Source organism: Corvus kubaryi, unplaced genomic scaffold (genome assembly GCF_017639235.1).
Source record: "Corvus kubaryi isolate FWS band 111438036 unplaced genomic scaffold, C.kubaryi_AGA036_p1.0 split1-37296, whole genome shotgun sequence".
Lineage (NCBI taxonomy): Eukaryota > Metazoa > Chordata > Aves > Passeriformes > Corvidae > Corvus > Corvus kubaryi.
The window spans coordinates 7,885,473-7,911,478 of record NW_024582075.1 but is presented as its reverse complement, the minus strand read 5'-3'; the positions used below and the strand labels follow the sequence as shown (position 1 = coordinate 7,911,478).

At 38.2% G+C, this 26,006-nt stretch overlaps 1 long non-coding RNA gene across 9 annotated transcripts in view; it reads right to left on the bottom strand.

Annotated features, from left to right (window-relative positions):
- LOC121657366 overlaps window positions 1-26,006 on the bottom strand; it is a 64,344-nt gene that overhangs the window by 20,959 nt on the left and 17,379 nt on the right. For 6 of the 9 annotated variants that reach the window (XR_006013589.1, XR_006013591.1, XR_006013584.1 and 3 more), the window contains 2 exons: window positions 20,434-20,479; window positions 9,241-9,436 (listed from right to left, as the gene is read on the bottom strand). This is a non-coding gene — a long non-coding RNA (uncharacterized LOC121657366). Of the gene's footprint in view, window positions 1-9,240; window positions 9,437-16,445; window positions 16,619-20,433; window positions 20,480-26,006 lie in introns of those variants that run through there. The other 3 variants (XR_006013585.1, XR_006013592.1, XR_006013587.1) reach the window with 2 other exon arrangements.

Sequence of the window (26,006 nt, the reverse complement as noted above, 5' to 3'; positions counted from 1 at the left end):
TTTCATTTTAAACAAATTAAGTGCCAGGCACTTTATGGTTGTGAAGAAATCTCCCTGAGGTATGAATGAAGTATGGATAAAAGCAAAGTCCACTGCAGATTGAGTGGGAAATGGCAATGCAGAGGAATGAATGCTCCATAATGTAAACAGAAGTGCAAGAGATGGGAAATTTTTCACATTTTATTAAATCAGACTTTTACAGTAGTTATTGAAAGCAAAAAACACTGAATTATATTTGGATAATAGTTCCCTAAATAAAGTGTGTTTTCACAGCAGTTGCAAAGTCTGAAATTTATGTGCTAATTACAGACCCCAAATCATCTCTGCACAGATTTGCAATTAAAACTGAAATATTTTCACATACAATGTAAGTCCTGTATTCATAGCAACAGCTAAGAGACATGCTGGTTATATTTTGCTCTGTAAATATGAATATTTTATGTTTGAACACAATTGTTTCACTATTGTTGTCCTTAAATTTGGTATATTAAAAACTGGAAGAGTTTAAACCTGAGTGACACATTGTGGATTTTTATTCCTTTTAGAAATAATATTCTGTATATAGTAATGTATACACTGCAACAATCTAAGGGAATTATGATTACTGAAAGACATAGAGAAAGAAAAAATTCTGTGAATGGTTATCTTCTTAATAAATATTGTAAAAATCCATACTTTTAGAACCCTGTAGTGACAGCAAAGTGCAGGAAGAATGCAAAATTAGGGAGAACATTGAATAATTCAGTAGCTTGTTATGTGATTAGATCTGATTGGCCTGCACTAAGATGCTGCCCATAAAAATGATTTCCCATGGTAGCATTGGTCGTGGGGTGTGGGGCTTAAGATGTCCATAAAATGGGAGAACAAGGCTTACTGGAACTAATAATATCATGCCTGTGCAGAATGATTGATGATCTTTAAAAAGGTCCAGATTGGTTTCAGCTTTCTTCAGATTTTATCACTCACTCCTTCTTAGTCATGTGCAGTCACTAAGGCAAAGAGAGGTAACAAGTGTTTGATGTATGATAGTTGAGCCACTTTTGTCAGAACTGCATTTACTTTAAACTGCTCTTGTATTTGATACTCACAAGATGTAGATGTTTGTTATTTTCTAATGCAGCTGATAAGAACAGACAGTCCTGGCGTTGGATTAAGAGGTAAGCCAAGCTTGTGTTAGAGCAACAGTGCCAAAAATCACAGTAAAAATTAAGAGATTCTCTTTCCTTGCACCGGGACCATTTCCATTTCTGATTGAATGGATACAGAGCTGCAGAGGACTGACATCTTGCTGGGAGGACTTCATATCCTTTATTATTTGCAGTACACACACACCTTTCAGAATGCTGCTTAAGCTTCTTTGAATACATTATCTGTTTCAATTCACTTTACCCTTCACAATCTGCAGAAAGCCATTAAAGCTTCTTTTATGTCAGAAGAAATTTCAGATGAATAGGGGAAAAAATACTTAATTTAACCGATTGCGGGTGAAAGGGTCATTTCCGCTTGTTTCTGAAAGCCTACACATCTCCTCAAACACAAAAAGCAAGCCAGATATCTTAATAACTTGTTGGAACCATCCTTATCAGTAACTTATTCAAACAGATTGCAGATGAGCTGGACAATATTTGGCATGGTTCCAACGGGAGAAGGAAGAGTATAAAATGGCTGATCAAGTAGCAATATATTGGAGTCAAGCTCATTTGAAAAACTTTCCATCATCTCTGTTTGTTCTTACTGGAAAAATAAAAGAATTCATCAGGACATTCGTTTTCTGAGACCCATCACTGATACACACGCATATGTTGGTATGTGCGAGTACAGTTACAGGAACCCTATGCCTACCTGTGCCACACACCTTTATGCTTGTGCATGGCTATGCATGCAGACATGCATATCCTCTCCACTTGTGATGGATTAGTCCCCTGTAGAGTTTAATGGTTTTCTGTTTTGACAATTTAAACACTGACTCAACACTGTTTAACAAAATCAAGGGTAGTTTTTGGCAATTAATTTCTGCCATCAATAGTATTCTCAAATTGGGCCACAACAGCAAAGACTGTGAGAGTGAAAGAGCAAGACAATTCATTAGACAACTCTGCAACAGCTAAAAGTGGCAAGGGATGTCAGACCATGTTCCTGTGCTTCAATACTAATGAGAGTCATTGCATATTCATAATCCTAAATACAGTCAGCTTCTGATAAAAACTTTTGTCATCGAAGCTTCACAGAAAGAGCAAAGTATTGCACTCCTTGTGTTGTGGCACCTCTACCAAGCCAGCACAAGAACAAGATTGATTGTTTTCCAACACAGCCTGACAGGGAGCTAAGAGATACTGTCCCAAGGGTCCTAAAACTAAGCTTAGTTTGATTACAAGGCTCCAAGTAATCAAAGAAACAAAAGAGAGGGAGGACAGTAGGGGGAAGAATGTTGTTTTGCCTTGCTGGTGAGTTTTAGTCTACTTTTTTTCTAATTACTTTTTAAAGATAAAAGAGGCTCTAAAGATGTAGCTTTCCTTACTGTGTGTTGAGAGTAGTTATCTGTTAGGCATTTAAAACAGTTTATATCAATTTTTATCATGGAGAAAGAACAGCAGGTGCTAGCAAACTTGTTCCCATGTTGTAGCAACATTCCTGCATGTCTTAATAGATACAAATCTCTAAAACTATTAAGTTTCACATAAATATGAATAGCAAAGATTAGTGAACTCAACCTGCCAGATATTAAAATCAGCTCTGCCAAGTGTTGGACTACCCAGAATTCATTTTTTTTCAGGTTCCTTTTCATTTTCTTGTTGTCAGCTCCTTCTGTTTCTCATCACTGCTGCCATTTTCACTATTAGTTTTGAGAAACTACCCATCTCCTTTGCTGGCAGTCAGATCCTGAAGATGCGCAGCTCTGCTAGCCTTTAACCTTGTGATACCTGTCTGCTGGGACAGCTGTTAGCAGCCCCTGGAGTCAAAGAAGAGAAACGTATGTTCAGCACCCACTTTGAAAAAGCCTTGAGCATTTTCTCACTCATAAAGATCTCTTCAGCTGGAATGCCAGCACATTTCCACATCCATTTGGCAGGCAAGCAGGCCATGAAATATATATAGTATATCAAATTAAATAAAACAGGACATTAACGCAAAGGTTTAAAAATCTGATTACAGTGCAGGATTGGATTTTTTTTCCCATTAATTTTAAAATCATGCATTTGGGAAAAAAATAATTTCACAGCTTAAGAGAAATCACAAAAATTAAGGATGGAGAGGTTTCTGGTAAAACTGTTCAATATCTCTGTCATATGTATACAATCTTTGAAAATAGAGAAATCTTGTTGTTATGATGTTGAAGTAACTGATTATCCACAGATATTTTAAGTGTTGAGACATTAAATTGTCAGCCATATCAGCTTGATTGCAGTAAAACATGAAAACATTGACTTTTGTCTAGTTAGAGAAATTTATTTTTCCAAGAATGACAATCCTTTAAGCAGAAACCAGGCAGCTTGCCAGCTCTCCATACGTGGAAGTTTGCAAATGCAACCCATATTTTCAAAAGTTTTTAAGGTTCAATGAATGGTGCATGGATCTTTGGCAAATAGCCTTGTATTAAACAGGTCTCCATATACTGCTTTCATCTCCCTTAAGCCTGTTATAGACTAGTATTTATTCATTATAAATAAATGAATGTCATAGATAGTGACTTGCATTCAAGTTGTACATGTATTCGTAGTTCCCCAATTATGTACACTTTCCTAAAGAAAGCAGTAACCCTCCTTGGACTGAAGCTATAGGAACAAGTTTGATTAATATGTTTTACAAGACTGAAGTAAATATTCATCATATCTGTCAGCAAGCTGACAGCTTTCAAAAAAGAATCTTTGTTCCTGGGATAAGTAAGTTGTATGATCTTCTTTAAGATACCTCCCTCAAAACCTTAGAGGGAGAAAGTGTTACATTCAAGTGAATTCTACTCAAAATGTGATTGCTGATAAGTCTGCTTTGTATTCCAGATCCTTGATATACACACATTATTTGACAGGATAGTGAGTATTTTTTTAATTTGTTGCTGTTGCTTGTCAGAACAGCTGTGCTTTCTCATTAGTCAGAGGTGTACTTGACAAGCTTTTGCGTACATACAAGGGAAAGTCACCATTAACCAGTGCCCTGCATAACTTTTGTGCTTATTTGTGTTTTAATAGGTAAAGCCTGGGAATAAAGATTACTGGACACATTAAAAATTACATTTGATTGACTGAAAGAGTAAGGAAGTAGACCAAAATTTGGATGACCACAAAGGAATGATTTAGCTCAATCCATGAGAAGCAAAGGGAACAACTATTCCATCTTTTCTAGGATGTTAAATGTTTTATCCTAATTGGAGTACTAATGCCTCTGGCACAAAGTATGTGGCAGTGGCACATTGTGTCTCTGGCATTAGTGATCAAGTACCTCAAAAACATATTAGCTGATGAAAAAATAAAACTGAGGTTAGCTACTAACATTGGAAAATATATCCTTCCCAAACTCTTCAAGCGGAAAAACCGTACGGCATGAAGCATTACATTTGATTACTTTTAGACAGCCAAACTTTTCAGTTTCATTTCAAATCTGGAGAAGAGCATTTGGCTTAAAAAGTCACGTATTTAACTGTTTATATGAGTTGTTACAGTGAATAATAGTAATGCACTAATCCAACCCTTTTTAAAAATCCAGCCAAAATATTTGACTGAGTAGGGCTGGATTCCATTTTGATTTCAAGCCAGATAGAGGAATTAATCTTATTTCTGTTCATCAGTGTGCCCTTCTATTTTCCGTGAGTCTGCCTAGGGCAGAAGATATGCCATTTGTTGTATGCCTACCTCCACTCAACTAATACTCTCTTTTACAGACTTTGGGTGAATTCAAGGTGCGTCAGTCTCAGGCTGAGGCCTAAGTACTTGCCCTGAAATCTGATACACTAAATAAAACCTATGTCCAAATTGTGTTACCCAAGTGACACCAAGTGTCCTTCCCAAAGTCTGATGAACAAACCTGGATGTGCTCCTACAAGCAACAAGTTGTGGTTAGGATGACAGTATGACATTGATTTCTGTATAATTTACATGTTTAGAGCAGAAAATATTTATTTATTTGCTGGTTGGATTATTGCTATTCTTTTAAATATGGGAACACAAGCTGTCTCACTGCTCCTCACAGATCTTGTGTGAGTTCCACTGGCACTACAACATCCTTGCAGTCTCTATAGTATGCTCCTACAGAAAAAATCTGGAGAGTCAAGCTTGGTTTCAGGAGCAAACACAGCCACAGCTTGGGCATGGACAGACAGGTTGTTGTGTAGTGTCAGATCCTACAAGAGCTGGCAGAGATAGTTGGAGCTCAGCAGACACCTCAGTTATCCCAGCATCCTGCCACTGGCCGTATCAGTTTAGACCCACTCAAACCAGCTTATTGACGTCAGCTAGTTCTTACCTTCTCCATCCCAGTCAACATGTGGACACAACCAGAGAAACACACCAGAAGTAATTATCCATCCTAATTGTATGTTAGTACAATTTTAATTTACCTTCATGCGCAGGGGTGAGCGGGGGGGGTTGGGGTGGGGGGAGACAACTGGTACACTAAAAATAATAAATACTTAGTTTAATCCAAAGTAGGAGTTCATTCCTTCCTACACAGAAATTTATTTCCTTAAACAGTTTATTTAAGTTATCTTTACCATAAGATTTTGGAAAGTCCAGGGTTTTTTGTTCCTTTCTCATTTTTAACTGTTTTGCTCTAATTCAGCTCCTTTTTGCAGGAGAGGCATTGTTTTCATCCTTTCAGGTTATACTCCTTCAAGTCCTGCACTGTCATCATCTTTAGGACAATTCAATATCTTTCCCAGAACCAGAGTGTATCTGGATTTTCACACCATTCCTTAAACTCAAAACCCAGTATTAGCACCTTTCAGTCTGTGACGGGGGGGTTATATATTATTATTACTATCTTAAAGAGACAAAGTATATTCCCACCTATACATACTGTAATTAAGAAATCACTGTCTTCAGAATTCTGGAGGGAGATCATTCAGTCCTGGTAACTTGCTATTGCTGTATCTCTCAAATTGCTTCATCACTTTCATGACATGTATCAGTCTGTTAAGTCCACACTTTTATTTCCTCTGAAAAGTGACCACGGTATAGTATTTAGAAACAAAAATACATTGAAAGACCGGGGTAACTGATTTACTGGAAGAAGTTCAAGTTCTGAGTATTGTTAATTGTCGACGATGAGATCTAATAAAAATCTATAAATATTTGAAGGCTTTTAACAGTAGTCACAGAGAAAAAAATTACTGGCTTTGTCATTGAAATATTTATCCTGTTGTATCTCTCTTTTATAGGAGAAAATGACAGCAGTACTTCAGACACTGTGGTGTGGCAACTGGTGTTGATTTAAGTTCTGTAATCAAAACCACCAGAAAATATGAAAAAGAAAATGTAGCAATAGGTCTGGAAATTTTATTTGAAAGCATAGTCCACTGAATAATGGTGCAACATCACAGATTAATTTGCAGAATCCCCATTAGCTTGATAAAACTCCAAGGAAATGTGTGGACAGAAACTGCACTCCTTTGGCATCAGGATTAATGAAGTAGAGAAAGGAAGAAATGAAGGAACAGAGAAATTCAATATTCAACCTCTCTATTCCCTCTCTTTAGCACATGATATTGTCTACACATGTACCATTTGCACTGGTAATTAATTTAATAATAGGATATCTCTTCTAAAGATCTCTGACTATTTTGATTTCTCACATCTTATTTGATCTTTCACTCTTAACTGCTCCTGGCCTGTCAATGTATGATCTAATCTATTTCTGTTACCTGGCAGAGTATCAACTCCAAAGTTTCTTTGCATTTTTGAGGCCCACTTTAGTTTTATACTTTTCTAAATTCGTATGAAAACAAAATATTAGGATTGTTTACAACTGCTTTAGGGGAAACATGAAGGCAAAGGAGTTATGGCTGGCTTACCCCACATGAATGGCCTTCATTTGAAACTCAGAGTTCTGTTGAAAAGTAGAGCCAAATGAGATTAAGTAATCCTAATTTTATCTGCGGAGAGCCACATAATAGTTTCAAGTCTATTGATGGTGTATTTATTTCCCATTTCACTGTTTGCAGTCATATTTCGGTGACATAAATCCGACCTGTCTGAAGGACAGAATGCCATCCAGAGAGACTTGGACAAGCTCAAGAAGTGGGACCCTGGGAAACTTATCTGGTTCAACAAGGCCAAGTGCAAGGTCTTGCCCCTGGTCTGGGGCAACGCCCGGTATCAATACAGTCAGGGGGAGAAGAGGACTGAGAGCAGGCCTTAGGAGAAGGACTCGTGGACACTGATGGATGGAAGGCTGGACGTGCCCCAGCAATGTGTACCCTCGACCAGGAAATCCCACTGTGTCCCAGGCTGCATCAAAAGCAGTGTGGCTAGCAGGTCAAGGGAGGTGATTCTGCCCCTCTACTCCGCTCTGGTGTCTTCTGTAGAACATGCTAGCCTGAAGATTTTGGTTATTAAATGTATTAAAACATGGAGGAAAATTATCTATTTCAAAATTACCATTTAATTATTATATATTTGTGATTTTTAAATTTGGGTATAAATAAGTTAGGTGCTTTAGTGTACTTTGATACACTCATTTTTACATAAATTTTGAAATCATTTAGAATTATTCTGTTCATTTTATAATCAACACAAGTTTTTAACTAGCCTTTAAACTTATCTGTTGCAAGTTAGTTTCAGACAAAGCACTAAAGTATTTACATAAGCAGGTCAAACATAGTAAACAACCAGCCAAAACTTTAATAACACCAGATTACATCTTTTAAGTAATTTTTAGTCAGTGCTTACATGTATAAACATTTGGGGAAGTGATTACAAAGAGATAGTGATGACCCCAAAATTTCTCCCTCCACTGACTTACACAGTGATTTCTTCTTTGCTGTTAGATATTAAATGATCCCATCACCAATTAATCTGAGTACTTGCTTTAATACAGCTCTCTTACAACTGAAGTTTGAAGATATTTCCTTAACTAGATACATCTTCATGTCTTAATCTCATAATAAGTATTAAATATAACTTGACAATTTAGAATATCAGACAATGGTTTTATTAAACTTACAGATAATCTGCTGAAAAATTATAATTGCTTCTTTTTTAATCAGTGTATGAGTTCACAAAGTAGGAAAATTGTCTTTCTACATGTGGTCAAATCCTTAGTTCTCCACTTCACAGAAACTTCCTTTCAATCCAGCATAGCCTGAGTAAGAGATGAGTAGGTGTTTGACTGTGGTAAACGCAGTGTTCAGCAAAGTTCTCTTTTCCTGCTGTTACTAACAAGACAGTTACTATTCAATATTGTGCTTCATACAACATTTACTTTTCCAGACCATGATAATGTTTATAAGCTACAGTACTTGATTTTTCCTATTTGTAAAGAAACGGACAAACCCAATTCTTGCTTACTATAATGCAGTGGTTTGGGGGGGAAGGTGATTTTTGGGGGTTTGGAGGTTTTTTTTAATTTTCCCAAAGTTATGACACCAGACTCTTTGTATCTCAGCTACCAGGTGCATAAATGATCAGATTAGAAGAAGTAAGAATTATTTTATTCTAAAGATTGTACAAGAAGATATTATTCAAGAAGTACACACTCCATTGAGGAGTCTCTGAGACGAGAGGTGTGGGTTGATAACACATCAAAAGAGGTGCTGACTAGAAGGCCCTAAGGATATGTTTCTGATAGAAAAAAGCTAAATTTGTTTGAGTACCAGCATCTATCACCATCCATTACAGTTATTCAAGAAAAATAATAATATTTCATGGAGCAAATTTATCACAGAAAGTAATCAATCATTTCTATTATAACTATAAGTTTGATTATGATTTTAAAATTGTTTTCTTGTCTTCTGGGCTGGTTTTTTTTAGCGTACAAAGTCCGTAGTTGGTTATTTAACTTTGGTTTCTCTGTAACAGCAAGTCTGCAGACTGCAGGTGGATTGAAAAGGGATTTTGGCAGTGTATTCAACATATTGAGAAAAATACATTTTTCCTGCTATTACTTTCCATTGCTAGTCAGTCTCCTGCCAGTGTTTGGGGCGACTGTCAAAAAAAAAAGCAGGGAATAGAGTGATGAAATATGCTTTAGAAATCAAACCAGCATTTTGTTACATAAACAATAGTGGAAGAGAAAGTGGGTTATTAATACCTGTGATATCACCTGCCATCTGAAGAGGCTCAACCCACACTGGAGATGTAAGATATGGACACAAATTTCAGGTGTGATCCCAAACTTCAAGCTGTATCAGTCAAAGATATGTCTGTAGTTTTAGCCAGCATTTCACACCCATTTGACACAAAGTGCAGAACAATAGGGAATTAGTCCCACTGAGCTTAATAAAAACCTAGAAAGGGGAAAAAAGTGATAGTTCATTTGTGAAGCCCTGAGAGAAGTACATTTTTCATAACTTAAAAATGTTCTGGGAGGTACCAGTATAAAACAAAAAAGTTCCAGTATAGCCAAGAGGAAAATAGAAAACACAAATAAAAGCATATGGAGACCTTTAGAAACAAGTTAAAATTTGCCTTCTACAAAGTTCCAATGCAGGTCATGAGGAAAGGACAGTTCTGGGTTTCCTCTCCAGATGAAGACCTTGGCTGTGTATTTCCATCCAGCACTTCTTCCAAAACTGCTACATTATCCCTCTTTCTCTAACACCTGCTATGTAATATTTCACACTTGTTCTGTCTCACTTGAGGTAGAGGAGGGAAAAAGACACCAGCATCATCAAAAGTGGTGCCCAATACTGCAAATGACTCTACGAAAGCAAGCCATCCCCACTGCCCTTTTGTCACATGACTGAGGGTGTCAGTTTTCATAGACACCATCCAAGGAACAGCAGCAGCTGAAGTACAGGAGCTGACACCTCAAATTCAGTGTGAATGAAAAGACTTATGGGATTCCTCTGGCCAGCCTTTCTTTTATGATTTTCATGATATGTGGTATTTTGAAGAAGGAGTGCTGCTGCTTTTGCACACAAGTAACTTGTTGCAGTGGGTGAGGAGGAGGGTTTTCCAAGCCCCACACAGCGAAATGCATTAAAAATGTACACCATGCTAGCTATCACATATTTCTGTTTTCTGGTGGCTTATTGCCATGTAGCCTGTTGTGACACCACAAAATCTATTGCACACATCTGTAGTCATTTAATGCCATGAAGCATTCATTAAAGATATATTGGCCAAGGTTATCTTGTCCTTCCAGATTCAGGTTGGTTCATGTACACCACGAATCTCAGTCTAGTTCCTTTCTTGTCCTACTCTGTCAAGAGTAGAAGAGCTTGGAAACTGCTTTTTCCCACCTTATTAACAGCCTCTCCAAAGGCCCATGAACAAACTTGGAGACATCTTTGTGTCTGTCCATACAGGGGCAAAGCCATATGTTCCAAAAAGGTTCACATTCAAAACGTTGTTCAACAAAAAAGAAAGGGACGCTACCAATGCTGGATACATTGTCTGAGATCATCCTCTGTCGCCCAATCTTTGAGGAGAGGAGAGGAGAGGAGAGGAGAGGAGAGGAGAGGAGAGGAGAGGAGAGGAGAGGAGAGGAGAGGAGAGGAGAAGAGAGGAGAGGACTAATATTTCAGTTGAAAAGGACCTACCACACTTATTTAGTCCACCTGTCTCACCACTTCAGGTCTAATTAAAGTTATTTAATTAAATAACAAGTTAAAGCATGTTATTGAGCACATTACCTGAGTGCCTCTTAAACACAGACAGGTTTGGGACATCCCTCTATTCCCAGTGTTTGGCCACCCTTTTAGTAAAAAAATTCTTCCTAACGGCAAGCTTCAACCTTCCCTGAACCAGGTTTGAACCATTCCCACATGTTCTGCTGGATCCCAGGAAGAAGATACCAGCACCTCCCTCTCCAGTTCCCTTTCTCAGAAAGTTGTAGACAGCAATGAGCTCACCCCTTTAGCCTCCTTTTCTCCAAACTAAATAAACCCAGAGTGCTCAGCTGCTCTTCGAAGACGTGTCTTCCAGTCTTTTCAGTAGCTTTGTTGACCCGCTTGTGGTATTGTGCCTAAAGAGCAGGTTGCAAGCTGCAATGCATAAGGTCTATCTCAGACTAGTAGGACTACCCAAGCTGTACTTGGGACCATACTGGGGCTTGACATCTCTCATTGGCAGCCCTATATCTGTCTGTCAAAGGGTGGCTCCTTAAAAATGAAAGCCAATTTACAGGACCACAACATAGTTGCTCTAAAAGTCAAGAATAAAGAGGCAGTGTTGGGCATGATATGCAAATTATAATAATAAATTCTAAAATAAAAAAAACTGACCTCTTTTCTCTCCAAAACTGAGAAAATTGCTCCCAACAGATGCACCATACTAAGGCGCAAATTTCCCAAAGTTAACCCAAGGGCTGTACTCCGGTCTGCTGTTTGTGTTAACTTGTAAAATGACATGTCATGGAAAAGAGAGCAGTCACACAGCTGTCTGGTCTGCCCATGTAGGTGGGCACCATGTCCATCCTGGTGACTGTTATTTACACAAGTCATTGATGAGGAGTCCACTACAACTACAGATTAACCCTACATGTCCTAAAGAGGGTGTCACATTCTCTACTCCGGAGCTGTCCACAGTAAGGTGGACACAGAAGTTATTTTGGGATGAATGAGATAAGAATTTTAATAAAATATACTGATTTGGGGAAATTAAATTCTGGTATTATTCCAGTTTTTGTCAGAAGTGGCTGTTTCTACATTAACTGTTCCTAGACATTAAACAAACTTGTATCCCACTGATAAGAAATGTGAGTAGCACTATATTTTCTATCCACTCTCATATGGAGCAATACAAACACATATACCGTCACACTTTTTTTACAATGGAGATAAGATCTTTCAGTATATCCACCACCCTCCAGAAATTCTATTCACAGAATACAAAAAATTTCAAACAATGGTAATAGCAGAGGCGGGGGGAGAAATCTGGTTTTCCTTTTTTCTATTTTTTTTTTCTACATTGGTGTTAATTATATGTGACATTGCTATCAGTGCAGTGCAGTAAAAATGAAATGGTACCCAGTGTGCATAGACACTCTGGAAATTTCAAATGACAAAAGCAACAACAAAAATTATACTTTCCCATTCCTTTCCTATGTACCCTGCATTAACATAAGGATATGTGACTTTGCTATCCATGCACTGCAATAAAAATAAAATTGGTAGCCAATGTTCCCAGACAGAACCTTCAAATAAAAAAAAATTAAATTATACTCCTTTTCATCCTGTAAAGAATACGTGGTGTGAGGCACAATTTCACTTCACTGCCACATCAGAAATCATATGCCAGATGATAACCTATGTTTCTTTCTCATCATGAGGGAGAAAGAAAAGTACTTTGGAACAATTTTTTTAATTTCTTTTCTTTTTATAATTACTAAAATATGTTTTAAAACACTTTCTTGTATTAAGCTCATTGTGTTTATGTATTTCCTAAATGAATGGGGTTTTGGTAAAATGTTTGTGTCTAAAATCATTCATATAAATAAAAATACACAGTTATTTTATGGGATAACAGACTAGCTCTTTGTTTAGAGCTAGTAAACAACATGCAACATTTTCCTCATTAGATGTGCTCATGTTGGCATATTATGACTTCACTGCAAAGTACAATGTGCTGATTTGAAACCTTCTTCAATACATGTTAACAACCCAAATGCTTTAGTTATCCTTGGAGAATTGTTTAATAAAGCAGTAGTTAACATTGCTGTAGTGTGAGGCAATGTGACCTGATGGAATATGCTCACAGAGACAATGGGAGCAAAGCCAGAAGCTGTTCATCTATGATCAGTGAACTGCTGATGGTCCATAGGTACCTTGTTCAAGATGACAGCCATCTGACTATCTTTGTTTAGAGCTAGTAAACAACATTACAAGTATTGTGTATGTACTAGGTGCCTTAACTTTATTTTTCCACTATGTAGCTATCATTGCTTAACACAAAGATTGGCTTCTTCAAAAATAGCCAAGAGAAGGCACAGTTGTCCAAAAGACAGTGGCTTTTGAAAAAATCTGGGCTTTGCTTCAAAACAATAGCAAACAAAAGACATCAGTCTAGAAGACTTTGAGCAAGGAACTCTCACAGTTTAACGGGAGGGGGCTCCATCTTTGGGTGCGGCAAACCAGTTGCTGTAATGGTTTAACATGAGTGCAGCTATCATGACTCAAAGTCCTCCTTGGAACAGGAGAAAGGACCAGACAAGGCAAACTGCAGGGACCAAAGACTCCTGAGGAAGTGATCTACACACTGGTCAGTCAGAACAAATTGTCCTTTCTGCTCTGGATGTGTTTAAAGGCTTTCTTGACTGTGACTATAAGAACAGAATGAATCCTCCAAACTCTTTGTGCTTTCATCTGGGGTTGTGGGATTGTGCTGTTACACTCTCTATGACCGTGCTCTGAAAGATGAATACATAATTGAGAAATTCTTGCTTCTAAAATATTTCTTAAATCCAACAACAAAAGAGTTTAATCAGAAAGTTACTCCCTTTTCTGGGATAGTTCTGCCATAGCTATTTGGATAAAATGATTGGAAATCAGAGCTACAGCCATTTAAATAATCTGTTAAAAAGCTATTACATTTCTGTAATGCTAGTAATTTTTAAATGGCTCTTCGTTGATTCATGAACAATACATGAACATTACACGACTCACATGGGCAACTTCTATTAAGCATTTATCCCAAAAAGAATGTCAGACAGGGTGAAATCCATTGTATATTGCAGCATTTTCATATATATATTTTTTTTAATAGCATGCTTTAAGGTTCAACTTCTTACAGAACAAAGTTGACAGAGAGGCTGGGGCTGCCATGGAAGAGCAAGGACCCAACAAAGGCTGAAAGATATTATATAGATAATTGTAAAGATCTTGCTGCAGTTCAAGTGCTTTTGAAGTTCTGTAATGATTTCTTGCTATCAGAAACTGCCAGGTTTAATTGAAGTCAAAGCTTGCTACTAAGTTGTGAAATCCATAGGTGTGTAAATATTAGGGCTGCTATTAAGCAATGAGTCACCTTACTATTAATTGCAAAAAAAAGAATACTTTGCATTGCTTTGACAGCATGGCACATAGTAGGCTATGCTGAGAGGTGCTCTGGTGTATTTGCAAGGAAGATCTTCTGCTTTTATTCCTTTTCTAACTAGCTTTGTGTGAGAGTTCACTATATTACTTTCCCTTCATAAAACTGTTTTTCTGTTGTTCTTGCCATTATGTAAGAGCTACATCAATAATTAACCACCTGACTGGGATTCTGTAAGATTAAAAATTTCACCATAATCTGAGAATTCCTTATAATTTAAACTGTTCAAATTTTTTACAGTTTGAAGTTCAGAGCAATAAAGGCAGTCACCTAAGGTTTTACAACCCTTGTGGTGAACATAACCATACTTCCCATGCACAGCCTCTGTAGGAGTGATTGTAAAAGAAAAGTTATTGCTAATTGCCATTTTGAAACAAACAGTATATTGAACAAGATGATCAAAATGCAAAACACTGTTTCTGCTGTGTTATAGAAGTTGAAATATGCAATTCAGTGCTGAAGTGACTTAGGCCTGCTGAATGGGTTCTAAATTATGGTAAGCATCTAAATTGATAAGCACAGATTTAATATGGACCACAATGGGATTAATGAATAAATATTAGGGTCTTATGTTACCAATCTACAGTCACATTTAAAAGTAGAACTACAGCTATTAGTTATACTCGGGGTACACTTTACACAGGAGACTAGGCAGCGAAGTGACATGTCTACACAGCCTCTTGCTTGATCTGAAGAACTCCTGGGGCATAACACTTCAGTTTTGCAGATCAAAGTTCATCCACTTTTCAAGATTTTGTAGAAAACTTAACATAGATTTTAACACATGGCACTCTTACAGCTCTACTACCCACCAGCTACCAGAGTGTTGCCCTGGGGGGGAAAGTTGGTATGGGTAGGATCCTAGGTAAACTGTACTTCTAGGATGCATTTAATTTTAATGCATGCCAGTTATACTTAATTTTGGGGAGTGATTCTTCTTTTATTGTTGAGTTATTGAGGCCCATAATCAGGTTCCTAATATATTCAACAAACCATCAGGATACATGAAATATCTTACCAGATAATCCTCTTTGGAATCCACAGTTCAGTTATTAAGTATTCCTTTCACTAATCTCTGTAATCCTATGTTGACAGAGGTCAGTAAAACAGTGGCTAAACACTGTATGATTAGACTAAGTCTAGGTTTTGCAATTATTCCTTTTATAATTTGTTATATTTTTCTCAGCTGTTCTTACTCCTGAAGGTATGTGACCAGCATTACAGATGTTGCACATGGCAGATCCCAGAAACCATGGAGAAGGTCTTTACACCTGTACATCAGCCAAGAGGTGGAGACCCATCAGCAAACTAGATATACATTCAGAAATTATCTGAGAGTCAAGACAGGTTCTATATGCTGTTTGATAACTGAGATGACATTAGCGCCCTGATGTTCACCGCCGCTGGATTAGCAATTAGGGTTAAATCTGCACATGCAATGGAAGTTAGCAATGCTGCTATTGTCCAAAAAAAAATAATTGAGTGCCTTTCCTCCTTTTGATTATAGTTAATTTAAGGGAAGGACTGCATGCTGCATGCTTTGAAAATGTTTTATGTGTCTTTGGCTGATAGAACACACAGCACATTTGAATAGGCCCATTTATTTAAGCAGACATATTAAATAATTTAAATGTGAGCATCCATGTCATAAATTTTGTAGTCTCTTTAATGTAGGATAAATCTGTGTATTTAAAATAGTCTTTCTTCAAAGGCATCTTTTTCTTTTTTTTTTTTCAAACAGTCATAAAGGAAACTCTGATGTCTGTGGCATGAACAATGCCAGCACCATCATTTTAATGTTATCCATATGGGCTTCTAATAATAGATAAGAGTTTTTAGAGATTTGTATTGTATTTCTTTGAGACATTTAAAGTCTTGATAAGGAAAGGCTGATTTCATTGGCCCCACAGTTAAAGGAAAGCAGACCTTAATTAAAAGAATTCTGTTCTGAATTAACTAGTTTGACATGTGCTAATTGACAGTTCCTGTGAAATGGTTTTAATTAAAGTCAATATGTCTTTTTCAATTAAAAGGAAATTAAGAATATACTAATATACATTAACAACTTAATCTGCCTTCAATATCCCATACATCAGCTGCTTTTTTTTCTAATGTTATTGGAGAACCATCTGACATACGTCTTCTACTGTTTCATTATGGTATCTCATTACTACTCAACAAGAACCCAGGCACTGGTGGAAATCCTCTACAGCAAGAAGAGAACCTGCCTATAGTCCATGCATGCAATTCCTTATCACTTGCCTGATGAAAGGTTGTCATGGTTTAGGAATGGTGCTCCCCAGTTCAGCATCCCCAACAAGACTCTCCCAAACCACATGTCACTAGTTCACTCCCCTCTTCTGTCTCCAGCAGGATGGAGTTGAGAGTTGGAGGCAAAAAAGATGGAAATCACTGGTTGAGATAAGAACAGTTTACTGGAAACAGCAATGAGATAAGAAAACGGAAGGTAACAGCAGCAATATTAACAACAAGAGTATGCAAAAGAGAGGGTGATTCACAAGCAAGAATTCTCACCAAGGACCCCAAGGAAAAGAACAACAGTGGACAATGTCATCACCAAGAAGCTATGCCCTTCTTGGAAGCCAGAGAGTCACTTCCCCCTGGCCCCAACAACTACGTGAGGAGGTATAGAATAACCTCCAGGTCCTGGCCAAAACTAGGACGAAGGTAATACTTCCATCTTTTCCACACAGAAGGGAAAAAGACCACTCATGACAAAATATGTCTTATTTATTGCATTATTTATTTATTATTATATTTATTTATATACAGCACACTGGGGCACATATTAGCAATTAGTCAATGAATTCAAATTTTTAGTAGAAGTCCTGTGAGTAATGCTGCACAGCCAGGCTTTTATTTCATTATTTGGCCCAAGGAAGGGCAGGATTTTTATTTTAGAGTGACACTTCTCATGCTCTATTTCAGAAGTGAATGAGGGGCAGAGTTCTGTGATTGGAATGGTTTTAATTGTATATTCAAGAAGAAAATAAAAGCCATGCCTCTTTAGTAGAGCAGTGCTGAAAACAATCCCATTGTTTTTGCCGGAAATGTGATGTGGCTGTTTATAGCCACAAAATTAAGGATGCAAACATGCAGTTGACTTCTTGCTACCAAGTCCAAGGCTTTACTGCTACTGACTTTACTGACTAAAAAAGCACCATTAAAAGCAGCAGCCCCTACATCAACAAGAACGCTATCTTGAATATGCTCACATATGGGGAACTATGCAGATTATAATCTTTGCATGTGAACTTTGCTCTTGATTTTTCATTCTTTTTTTTTTCTTATTTGGGAAATAATAATGAAAAAACATAGCTGATACAGTTTGGGGAAAGTAGAGACACGAGGAGAAACAACAGAGCAATTGACTTAAAAGACAGTTATATAGTACTAAGATCTGGTTATTGCAAACAAGACCATATGCCAAAGTCAATAGAACGGATTTTTATTTAACAGTAAATGTGAAGTAGAAATAGAAAGAAATCAGAAAAAGAAACTAGAAAGGTATAGAGTCACCACCTGTTGGGTGCTGCAAGAAGACTTTATTGTTGCAATTTTGATGTCTGTTGGTCGAAGCGATGGTCGCTGTCTTGATCTGTCAGGAGTGGGGAAAGCCCACAAAACATCGGAGTTCACTGGGTTTATAGTCACTTTTAATATCAGGTGGGAATGCCCAGGTACCTCCCCAGGAGCGGCAAGTTTCACACTGAGTGATGTAATGCTGTGGCTTATGGAGCACTTCAGGAGTCTTCGATTGTTTAAGAATGTACAGCCGCCTCTCCTTAGCTATGGCCCATCAAAAGAGGTGAATACCTTAGGGCTACCTTGAACTTCCTGTACTCTCCCACAGGGGAGTGTTCCCTCTGGAGCCATTATGTAAGGGAGGACATTGGCTTAATAAAATCACTAAACTCCCTCACAGGATTTGCCTCTTATCAGCCTCTTCCTTTATCTTGTTCAACAACCAGCAGTTGCTGGTGTATGGGTATGCACACCCTGGGCATTTAAGTGGTTGATTTGCTTGAGTCATGTTTGAGTCATGAACCTCACATATAGCTGTTTTTTAAAATTTGTTTCATATACACTGTTAAGAACACAATCTCATGTCTGTTATAAACTTTGTATTTCAGGGAACAAAACTTCAGCTATGAATATTCATTCTGCCAAATATATAATGAAGAGAATATGTCATCTAGCCAGATTTTACCAAAACTTGACTGTGCTCCAGCAATTTATAGCAATTTTTTTAAGTGACTCTTAAATTAGAAAAAAAACCACAAATATTAAAATTCGGTAAATAATCATGTGTTATCATCTGTGACATTAAAGGACTTAGAAAGGATTTTTGTAGCTCCAGAAACTGCACTAGAGAATGCAGTTAAGCTCCAGAAATGTTGTATGAAATGCTCTGGGAAGATTTGGATGTTGTGGTCAGGTGTTTCCACTTTTGCTTGAAGCTGTTGTTTTTTTGGTATTTGTTTAAATTCATAGTCATTTTAAGAAGCAACTGCTACACAAAATATTTCATGCTATTGAAATAAAAAAGACCACATTTCATACTATTGTCTGGTTTTGGTTAACAAAAAGAATACAGCCAGATTTCCAGGACTGTGTGACCAGATTTTACATAGACGGGTACTTAATTTTTTGCCAAAGCAAATGTCTGTAAAAGGCTTAAAACTTTGTCCCAAAGCATCTACTACTCATCTCACAATGCCTTATCTAAGGCTAAAAACAAATTTCTTGAACAGTCTTCTTCAAGGCATGTGAATCATTCACACAAAATTTTAGATTTGGGTCCAGAATTTTGATTGAAGCTAGATGAAGGTTTTTAGATGGTCATTATGAGACCAAGAAGTTTCTTACCAAGCTCCCTTCATTTTTGCTGCTGATGGGTCCCTGCAACTCTAAAGGAAAATTTTAAAGTGAAAAATAATTCAGAAAACCTGCAATAAAGACAAGGAGTAGCTAAGAGAGAGACTTTGAAAATTGACTGTTTGGTTTTACCAAATTGAGTTAAACACCCAACTCCCCTTGAAGACCCAGAATAAAGGGCCTGATGCATTATTTCAGTATAACAATTCTGTTTAGCAAAAACAAATGCTAAGTTAGTCATGTCCCAGAGACTCTTTTCCTAAGGAAAAATAGTCACACATTTAGAACAGAAACTTAAATAATATCTTGATTTTTTTCCATTATTTTAAATCCAGAAACCCCTCACAACAGCAAAGTGGACTGGACTCTTAGATCTTTGTGTTCATTGCAGTGCTCCAAAATCTCATTATCTAAGCTGGGGAAACATTTATGTGTGTATCTAGGACTATATATGATTCACAGATGCCACATTTCTCAGCATCAGATTTTTTAACCATTGCCTCAGTATGGTGCTGGTGCAAATACACCACTGAAGTCAGATGTGAAATGTGTCTTTAAATTAGCAAATAAACAGATCTCTGGGAGAGAGCAGAAACTCTGACTACTTGTATTCATTAAAATTCCATGATACTTTGCACAAGTGGAATGCTAATCCCAGAGCCTAAACTGAGACCAAATCCCACAAGCCCTTAAAATGTTCTTAAAGCAGAGTAAGGTTCAGTTTACGGTCCTAGGTGACTGTAGATCCACAGTATTCTGTCTGTCCAAAATGCTGTTTCTTTTTCCACTGGCTGCACTGTTCTTTCTTCTCTCACTCCCTTTCACTGTAGCTTTGCTTTAAACTGCAAATTTATTTCATATATCCCCTATTGTGGCTGTATTTCCCGAACAAGTGAGAGGATGTGGACGACAGTATGTAAAGCACTAGGAAAATTTTTTTCCTCTTATACCGCCTGCTAATCTTGTTTCAGAATTTCAAGTTCTTGGTCTAGAAGTGGGTAGAAAAGGGGCAAGAAGGAGGTGCATAATGTAAAAACCAGTTGACTTGAATCTGAAAACACTTACGAATAAGTTCCACTTGACTCATAAAAGTAGTCATTTTGATTTGAAAAAGCCTCTGTTTGCTGGAACACATAAGTGTAATGAATTTCCAGGACATGTAAGAATATTCTTCTCACAGTGCAAACACCTGCAGCAAGGTTGATGCTGATAGCTGTGGCCAGTGGGACAGGTTGGAAGACAAATTCTTTGTCCAAGTAAAGATTGTGCTTTATATAAATACTTTATGATTATTGTTACTAAATAAGCAGTGTCAGCACTCTCAGGGGGAAAAAAATCACTTGTGAATTACCTTTCTGTGGATGAAGGTCTAGATGGTTTTCAGTAGACTGACAGCCCTGAAAGTCAAAAACACAGTAAGAATCAAAAGTAACCAACTTCCAGTTCCTATGACTCCTCCAGAATTCAGCTATCTTTGTGTAAATAATTAGTGAAGCAGTCTTTCTGCTTATATCCAGCCTAGCTAGATAGAGCTGTTTGTGTGGGGAATAAACTGCTGTGTTCTTGATGCGAGCCAAGCACATCCTATGTATTTTACAGTCCAAGAAAAAATTTCTCTTGGCAACAGGTTTGCTTGAGAAATCAGCATGTGGGACATGGGGTGCTGTGGTCAATGTAAAAAACTCTGGTTATCAAGTTTTTTCTCCTCAAGCATCTCTCCTTCTTATCATTTTCCTAGCTGTAAATACTGTGCAGGTTACACATCCTCTTATGCTTGCATTATGGACCATGTTTGGTTTTGCTGTCAGAACAGCAAACATTTTCAACATGGATTTTCTCTTGAGCTAAAAAAACAGTCATCTGGGGTGTTTTTGATATCTTATTGGCTTTGCTATTGAGAACTTTTGGCCCGAGGCACCCATCATTTACATACCACGCCCCACATCATTTCTGTTGCTGCTAATTGAATATTCACATTCCAGTGTTCCTGATCCCGACCCCTATTTGTTTTGAATACTTTTTGTACTCAGTGGCATTAATTTTTCTGGCAATATTATTAATATTGCCATGCAAGTAATTATTTTGTTAAAGACATCCCCTTCTCTGACTGCAAAAACAACTCAAAACTGATAATGTGTCTGCCTTCGTCTGTTTCATACAGACTGGTAGACTGGTACAGAAAATAGCCATGGCTAAAGACGTGCACCAGTTTCCATTTTAAGCTCCTACATTTAAGTATTTAAATTTTTCTACCCTTTACTTTCATGCTTTTACATCTTCAGCTAAGCTTTTCGGTCTTCACCTTTGCTTCAAAAATCTTTCTTAAGTGAAAGCATGAAGTTAACTAGAAATATGTCCTTATTTTAACCATAATAGAAGTTTCATCAAAAACAACTACTGTTGGTGGTTGAAATACAGCATGGAGCAACTTTCCAAGTATATTTCCTTCCACTATGATAGAGAAATCTAATTAGAACTGTGCCTTGATTGAGATGTTGACAGCTGTATTCAGATTCTTCTGAGTACAGAGATAGGGAATACTGTACTGAAGATGCGCACATTAGACAGATGCTGAATGGGAGATGAGCAGAAGTGGTAACAGGTAAGGAGGACTGTACCTGTTTTGATTAACTTCTGCAGTTCTCCTCTCCAGCAAGGAAAAATCCTACTGGAATGCCCTTCAAGCTGTTATGCTGCTCCTGGTAATTATCAAAATGGCAATCCAAACCTGGGAGATGGATTGGATTCACACCATCTGAAATGAAATTTTTTTCAACCTTTGCACCTTTGTGGGCAGCAATATTACTTTTTATGAGGTAAGGACATGCAGAAAGAATTCAATTCTTCATGGATCTGAGACATTCCAGTCCTGTTCTAAGCAGCTGTAGAAATGTAGCACATCAGTGTTAATTTACAAGCTAAGAGTCTCTGAAGCTTAAAGGCAAAGTTTTCCTTCTGGGTCCTTCAATATTTTTGCATACACTCAGGGAAGATATATTTAAAAACTGAAACTATGGGTGCAGAGGAGCTTCATTATATGAGCTTAACAGTTGATAACCAGCAAATCTTACAGTGGTGTTCATGCCATAAAAAAGTAATAGATAAGTCATTAAAGATCAACTCATGTACAATATGATAGAAGACTTTTATTCATGTCAAGCCACAGTCTTTCCACTAGTAATGCACACCTGGCTGCCCACTGATGCAACATGGTTCATGTGGGTGCATCCATCTATCTGTATACCATATACTAAAGGAGTGAAATATCAGATATATCTGTAAAAAGAGAACACACTGAAGTACTGCAGAGATAGTGACTGTGCTGGGCAGAGTCCAGTAAAAGTTTATGAAAAGTACCCTGTAGAGAGTACTCATATTCCTGATCACTCGTAATACTAAAATACATATCAGTGAAAGCAGACTGGCACTATAAAGCTATCTAAAATAGGTAGGTACCTCTGTTTCACAGAAATAGCACCTCTGTCTAGTAGTCTGTTAAACCTTTTGGATGGTTGATTGAGGTTTCATACCCATATTGCTCACAAGCAAATTGGAAACTTCAACGTAAGGCAGCAAAGACAAACAAGCATGGAAGAATCCAACAGGAGGAATGGGTGTCCTGAAAAGAACACCTTTTCTGTAGGCATTGCCGTTTTGCTGCTATAGTCCACTTCAGACTTACAGAAGTGACTACAATGCCATTCTCAAACATTTGTGTGGTGTTTGTTATTTTAAAGCTGTAAGAATACTTTAAGAATATTACACTTTTTTGGTGGAGAAACACTACACACCTCTGAAGTTAAAAGTTAATATAAGCTAAAAAACATCAGATTAAATGTTGCAGTGAAGCTTTGTCATGTTCTTGTTTGGGTAGTTAACTGTTATGGCCTTGATCCATGAAATGTCTTCCCATGCCAGAAAAACAGCCCACTAACACCATGTGACTGTCTTTGCACAGATCAAATTGCAAGATTGGAGACCTGATGTGGTTTTAAAACAAGGCCAGAATGTGGTCTTATGTGAGACCTTTTACTCAGCCCAGTTGAAACCAATGGGATCATGGGATGAAAAAAAATTCACAAATGAGAATGAAGAATTTCCAGTTTGATCTTTCATGTTCTACATAGTTTGTGTATACGCATATAGAAAATGAGATGTAATTTTATATTTTATAGTTTGAATCATATAAAATCAGCATAACTTATGCAGGATCCCACATGCCTGTTAAGTAGCCAGAATGCTTTTCATGAAGAGAAAGCATATATAAAGACAGATCTATATGTGTATATGTGCAATGAACAGACCAAATTTACTGAGAATAACTTACTGAAGAGGAGCTCTCTAGCTTTGACATTTTACACCAGTTTTCAGGACTCAAGAGGACAGCTTTCTTTCCTCTTGTGTCAATAATTAAGAGGGGTTTCTTTTCCTGTTTTTCAGTAAACTCAAAATGGCAGTTTGCTGTGATGATGGGGAAGGATTAACCCAAGGTTTCCAAAAGGCCAAACTCAGCAATGTATCAAGACACAGAAGCATGTAAGCCAGTTATGTTTGTCACTGTTCAGTGAGAGGAATATGTTCAGGGACGCTTCTTTCCCTGCAGGAGTGTTGGTCAATCCTTAAGGCTCTCCTCCTCAAGGCTCAAGAACAGGGCAAGCCAAAGGCACAAGAAAACCCCTGTCATTTCTAACTATAAGCAAAAAGTTCCCAGGAGATGGAAGTAAGGTCAGGCCACAGTGAATATAGAGAGGTGGTCAGGATAAGTAGAAATGAAATTAGTCTAGAAAGACCAAAGTCAGTCCAGAATTAAATCTAGTCAAGGACGTCAAGGATGAAAAAAGGGCTTTTTCAAATACATAAATAATAAAAGGAAAACAAAGGATAATGTGGACCCATTAGGAAATGGAGGGCAGACTCTGGTAACAGAGGACACAGAGAAGGCAGTGTTATTGAATGCCTTCTTTGCATCTGTCTTCACCAATAACATCAGCCCTTAGGGATCGCTAAGCCAGGAGACCAGGGTGTATGAATGTCAGGAGGAAGACCTTCCTTTAATGAACAAGGATTGTGTCAGAGAGCACCTAAATAAATTTCACATCCACAAGTCCACAGGCCACAATGGGATGTATCCATGAATGCTGAGAGAGCTGGCTGACATCATAGATAGGCCTCTCACAATCATCTTTGAGAAGTCAGGGAGATCAGGAGAGGTGCCTGAGGACTGGAAGCAAACAAACACCACTCCGGTGTTCAAAAAAAGCAAGAAAGAAGACAAGGGGAACTATCATCCAGTCAGCCTCACCTCAACCCCTGGAAAGACAATGGAGTGTCTTATTCTGGACACTATGTCTACCAGTGTGGAAGACATAAAGGTGATCAGGAGTAATCAGCATGGAGTCACTAAAGGTAAATCATGCTTGACCAACCTGATTGCCTTCTACAATGAAAAAACTACATGGATGGATGAGGGGAGAGCAGTGGATATTATCTACCCTTGACTTTAGAAAGGCTTTTGAAACTGTCTCTCATCCTCATTAGCAAACTCAGGAAGTGTAGGGTAGATGAATGGATACAAGGATGGATTGAGAACTGGCTGAGTAACAGATTCCAGAAGGCTGTGATCAGTGGTACAGAGTCGAGTTGGTGATCTGTCACTAGGGCTGTGCCCCGGGGTTCTCTACTGGGTTCAGTGCTGTTTAACTTGTTCATCAATGGCTTGGATGAAGGGGCAGATGCCTCCTCAGCAAGTTTGCTGAGGACAAAGCTGGGAGGAGCGGCTGATGCCTCAGAGAATTGTGCAGCCCTTCAGAAAGACCTTCAGAGGCTGGACAGATGGGCAGAGAAGAACCTCCTGAAATTCAAAAAGGATAGATGCAGGACCCTGCACCTGGGGAGGGATAATCCCAGGCACTAGCACAGGCTGGAGGCCAACCTGCTGGGAAGCAGCTCTGAGGAGAAGAACCTAGGGATCCTGGTGGACAACTAGCTGTCCGTGAGCCAGCAGTGCCCTTGTGGCCAAGAAGGCCAAAGGAATCCTGGGATGTGTTAGGAGGAGCATTGCCAGCAGGTCAAGGCAAGTGATCCTGCCCCTCTATTTAGCCCTGGTGAGGCACATTTGGAGTACTGTGAGCAGTTCTGGGCTCTTCAGTACAAGAGACATGGTGCTCCTGGAGCAGGTCCAGCAGAGACCTTCTAAGTTGGTCAAGGATCTGGAGAATATCTCTTATGACAAAAGACTGAGGGAGTTGGGCCTGTTCAGCCTTGAGAAGAGGTGACTGAGAGGGGACCTTATAGATGTGTATAAATATCTAAAGGAAGGGTATCAAGAGGATGGATTCGGGCTCTTCTCAGTGATGCAAGCCAATAAAACAAGAGGCAATAGACAGAAACTGGTGCACAAAAACTTCTACCTAAACATGAGGAAGAACTTCTCTACTATGCAGGTGACCACATACTGGAACAGCTTGCCCAGAGAGGATGTGGAGTCCTCCTCATTGGAGATATTCAAGGGATATTGGAAACAATCCTGTGCCATTTGCTACAGGATGACCCTCCTTGAGGAGGGAGGTTGAACCAGATGCCTCACTGAGGTCCCTTCCAACCTATTGTGATTCTGTGATTCTGTGTGTAGGAAAAGTTGAATCAGGGAACTAGCTTGGATTGCAGCAAAGATCTGTGGTGTTGTATTCATCTAGGTCAGTGCAAGAAATGTACTCCCAGCCTTTTCATCACCAAAGCCATGATTAAAACATTGTCCACCTAGTACTAAGTTCAAGGTGTGCCTGTTCTGCAGGCAGATGCCAATCTTTCAAGTAGCTAGTTTCGGGTGGAGAGAGGATGCATCCCTATTTTCAGTGTGTGGGTGAAAGATCATTAAACTGGAATGAAAACCAAGAATTTTCTCTGTGCTTATATTATAGATTC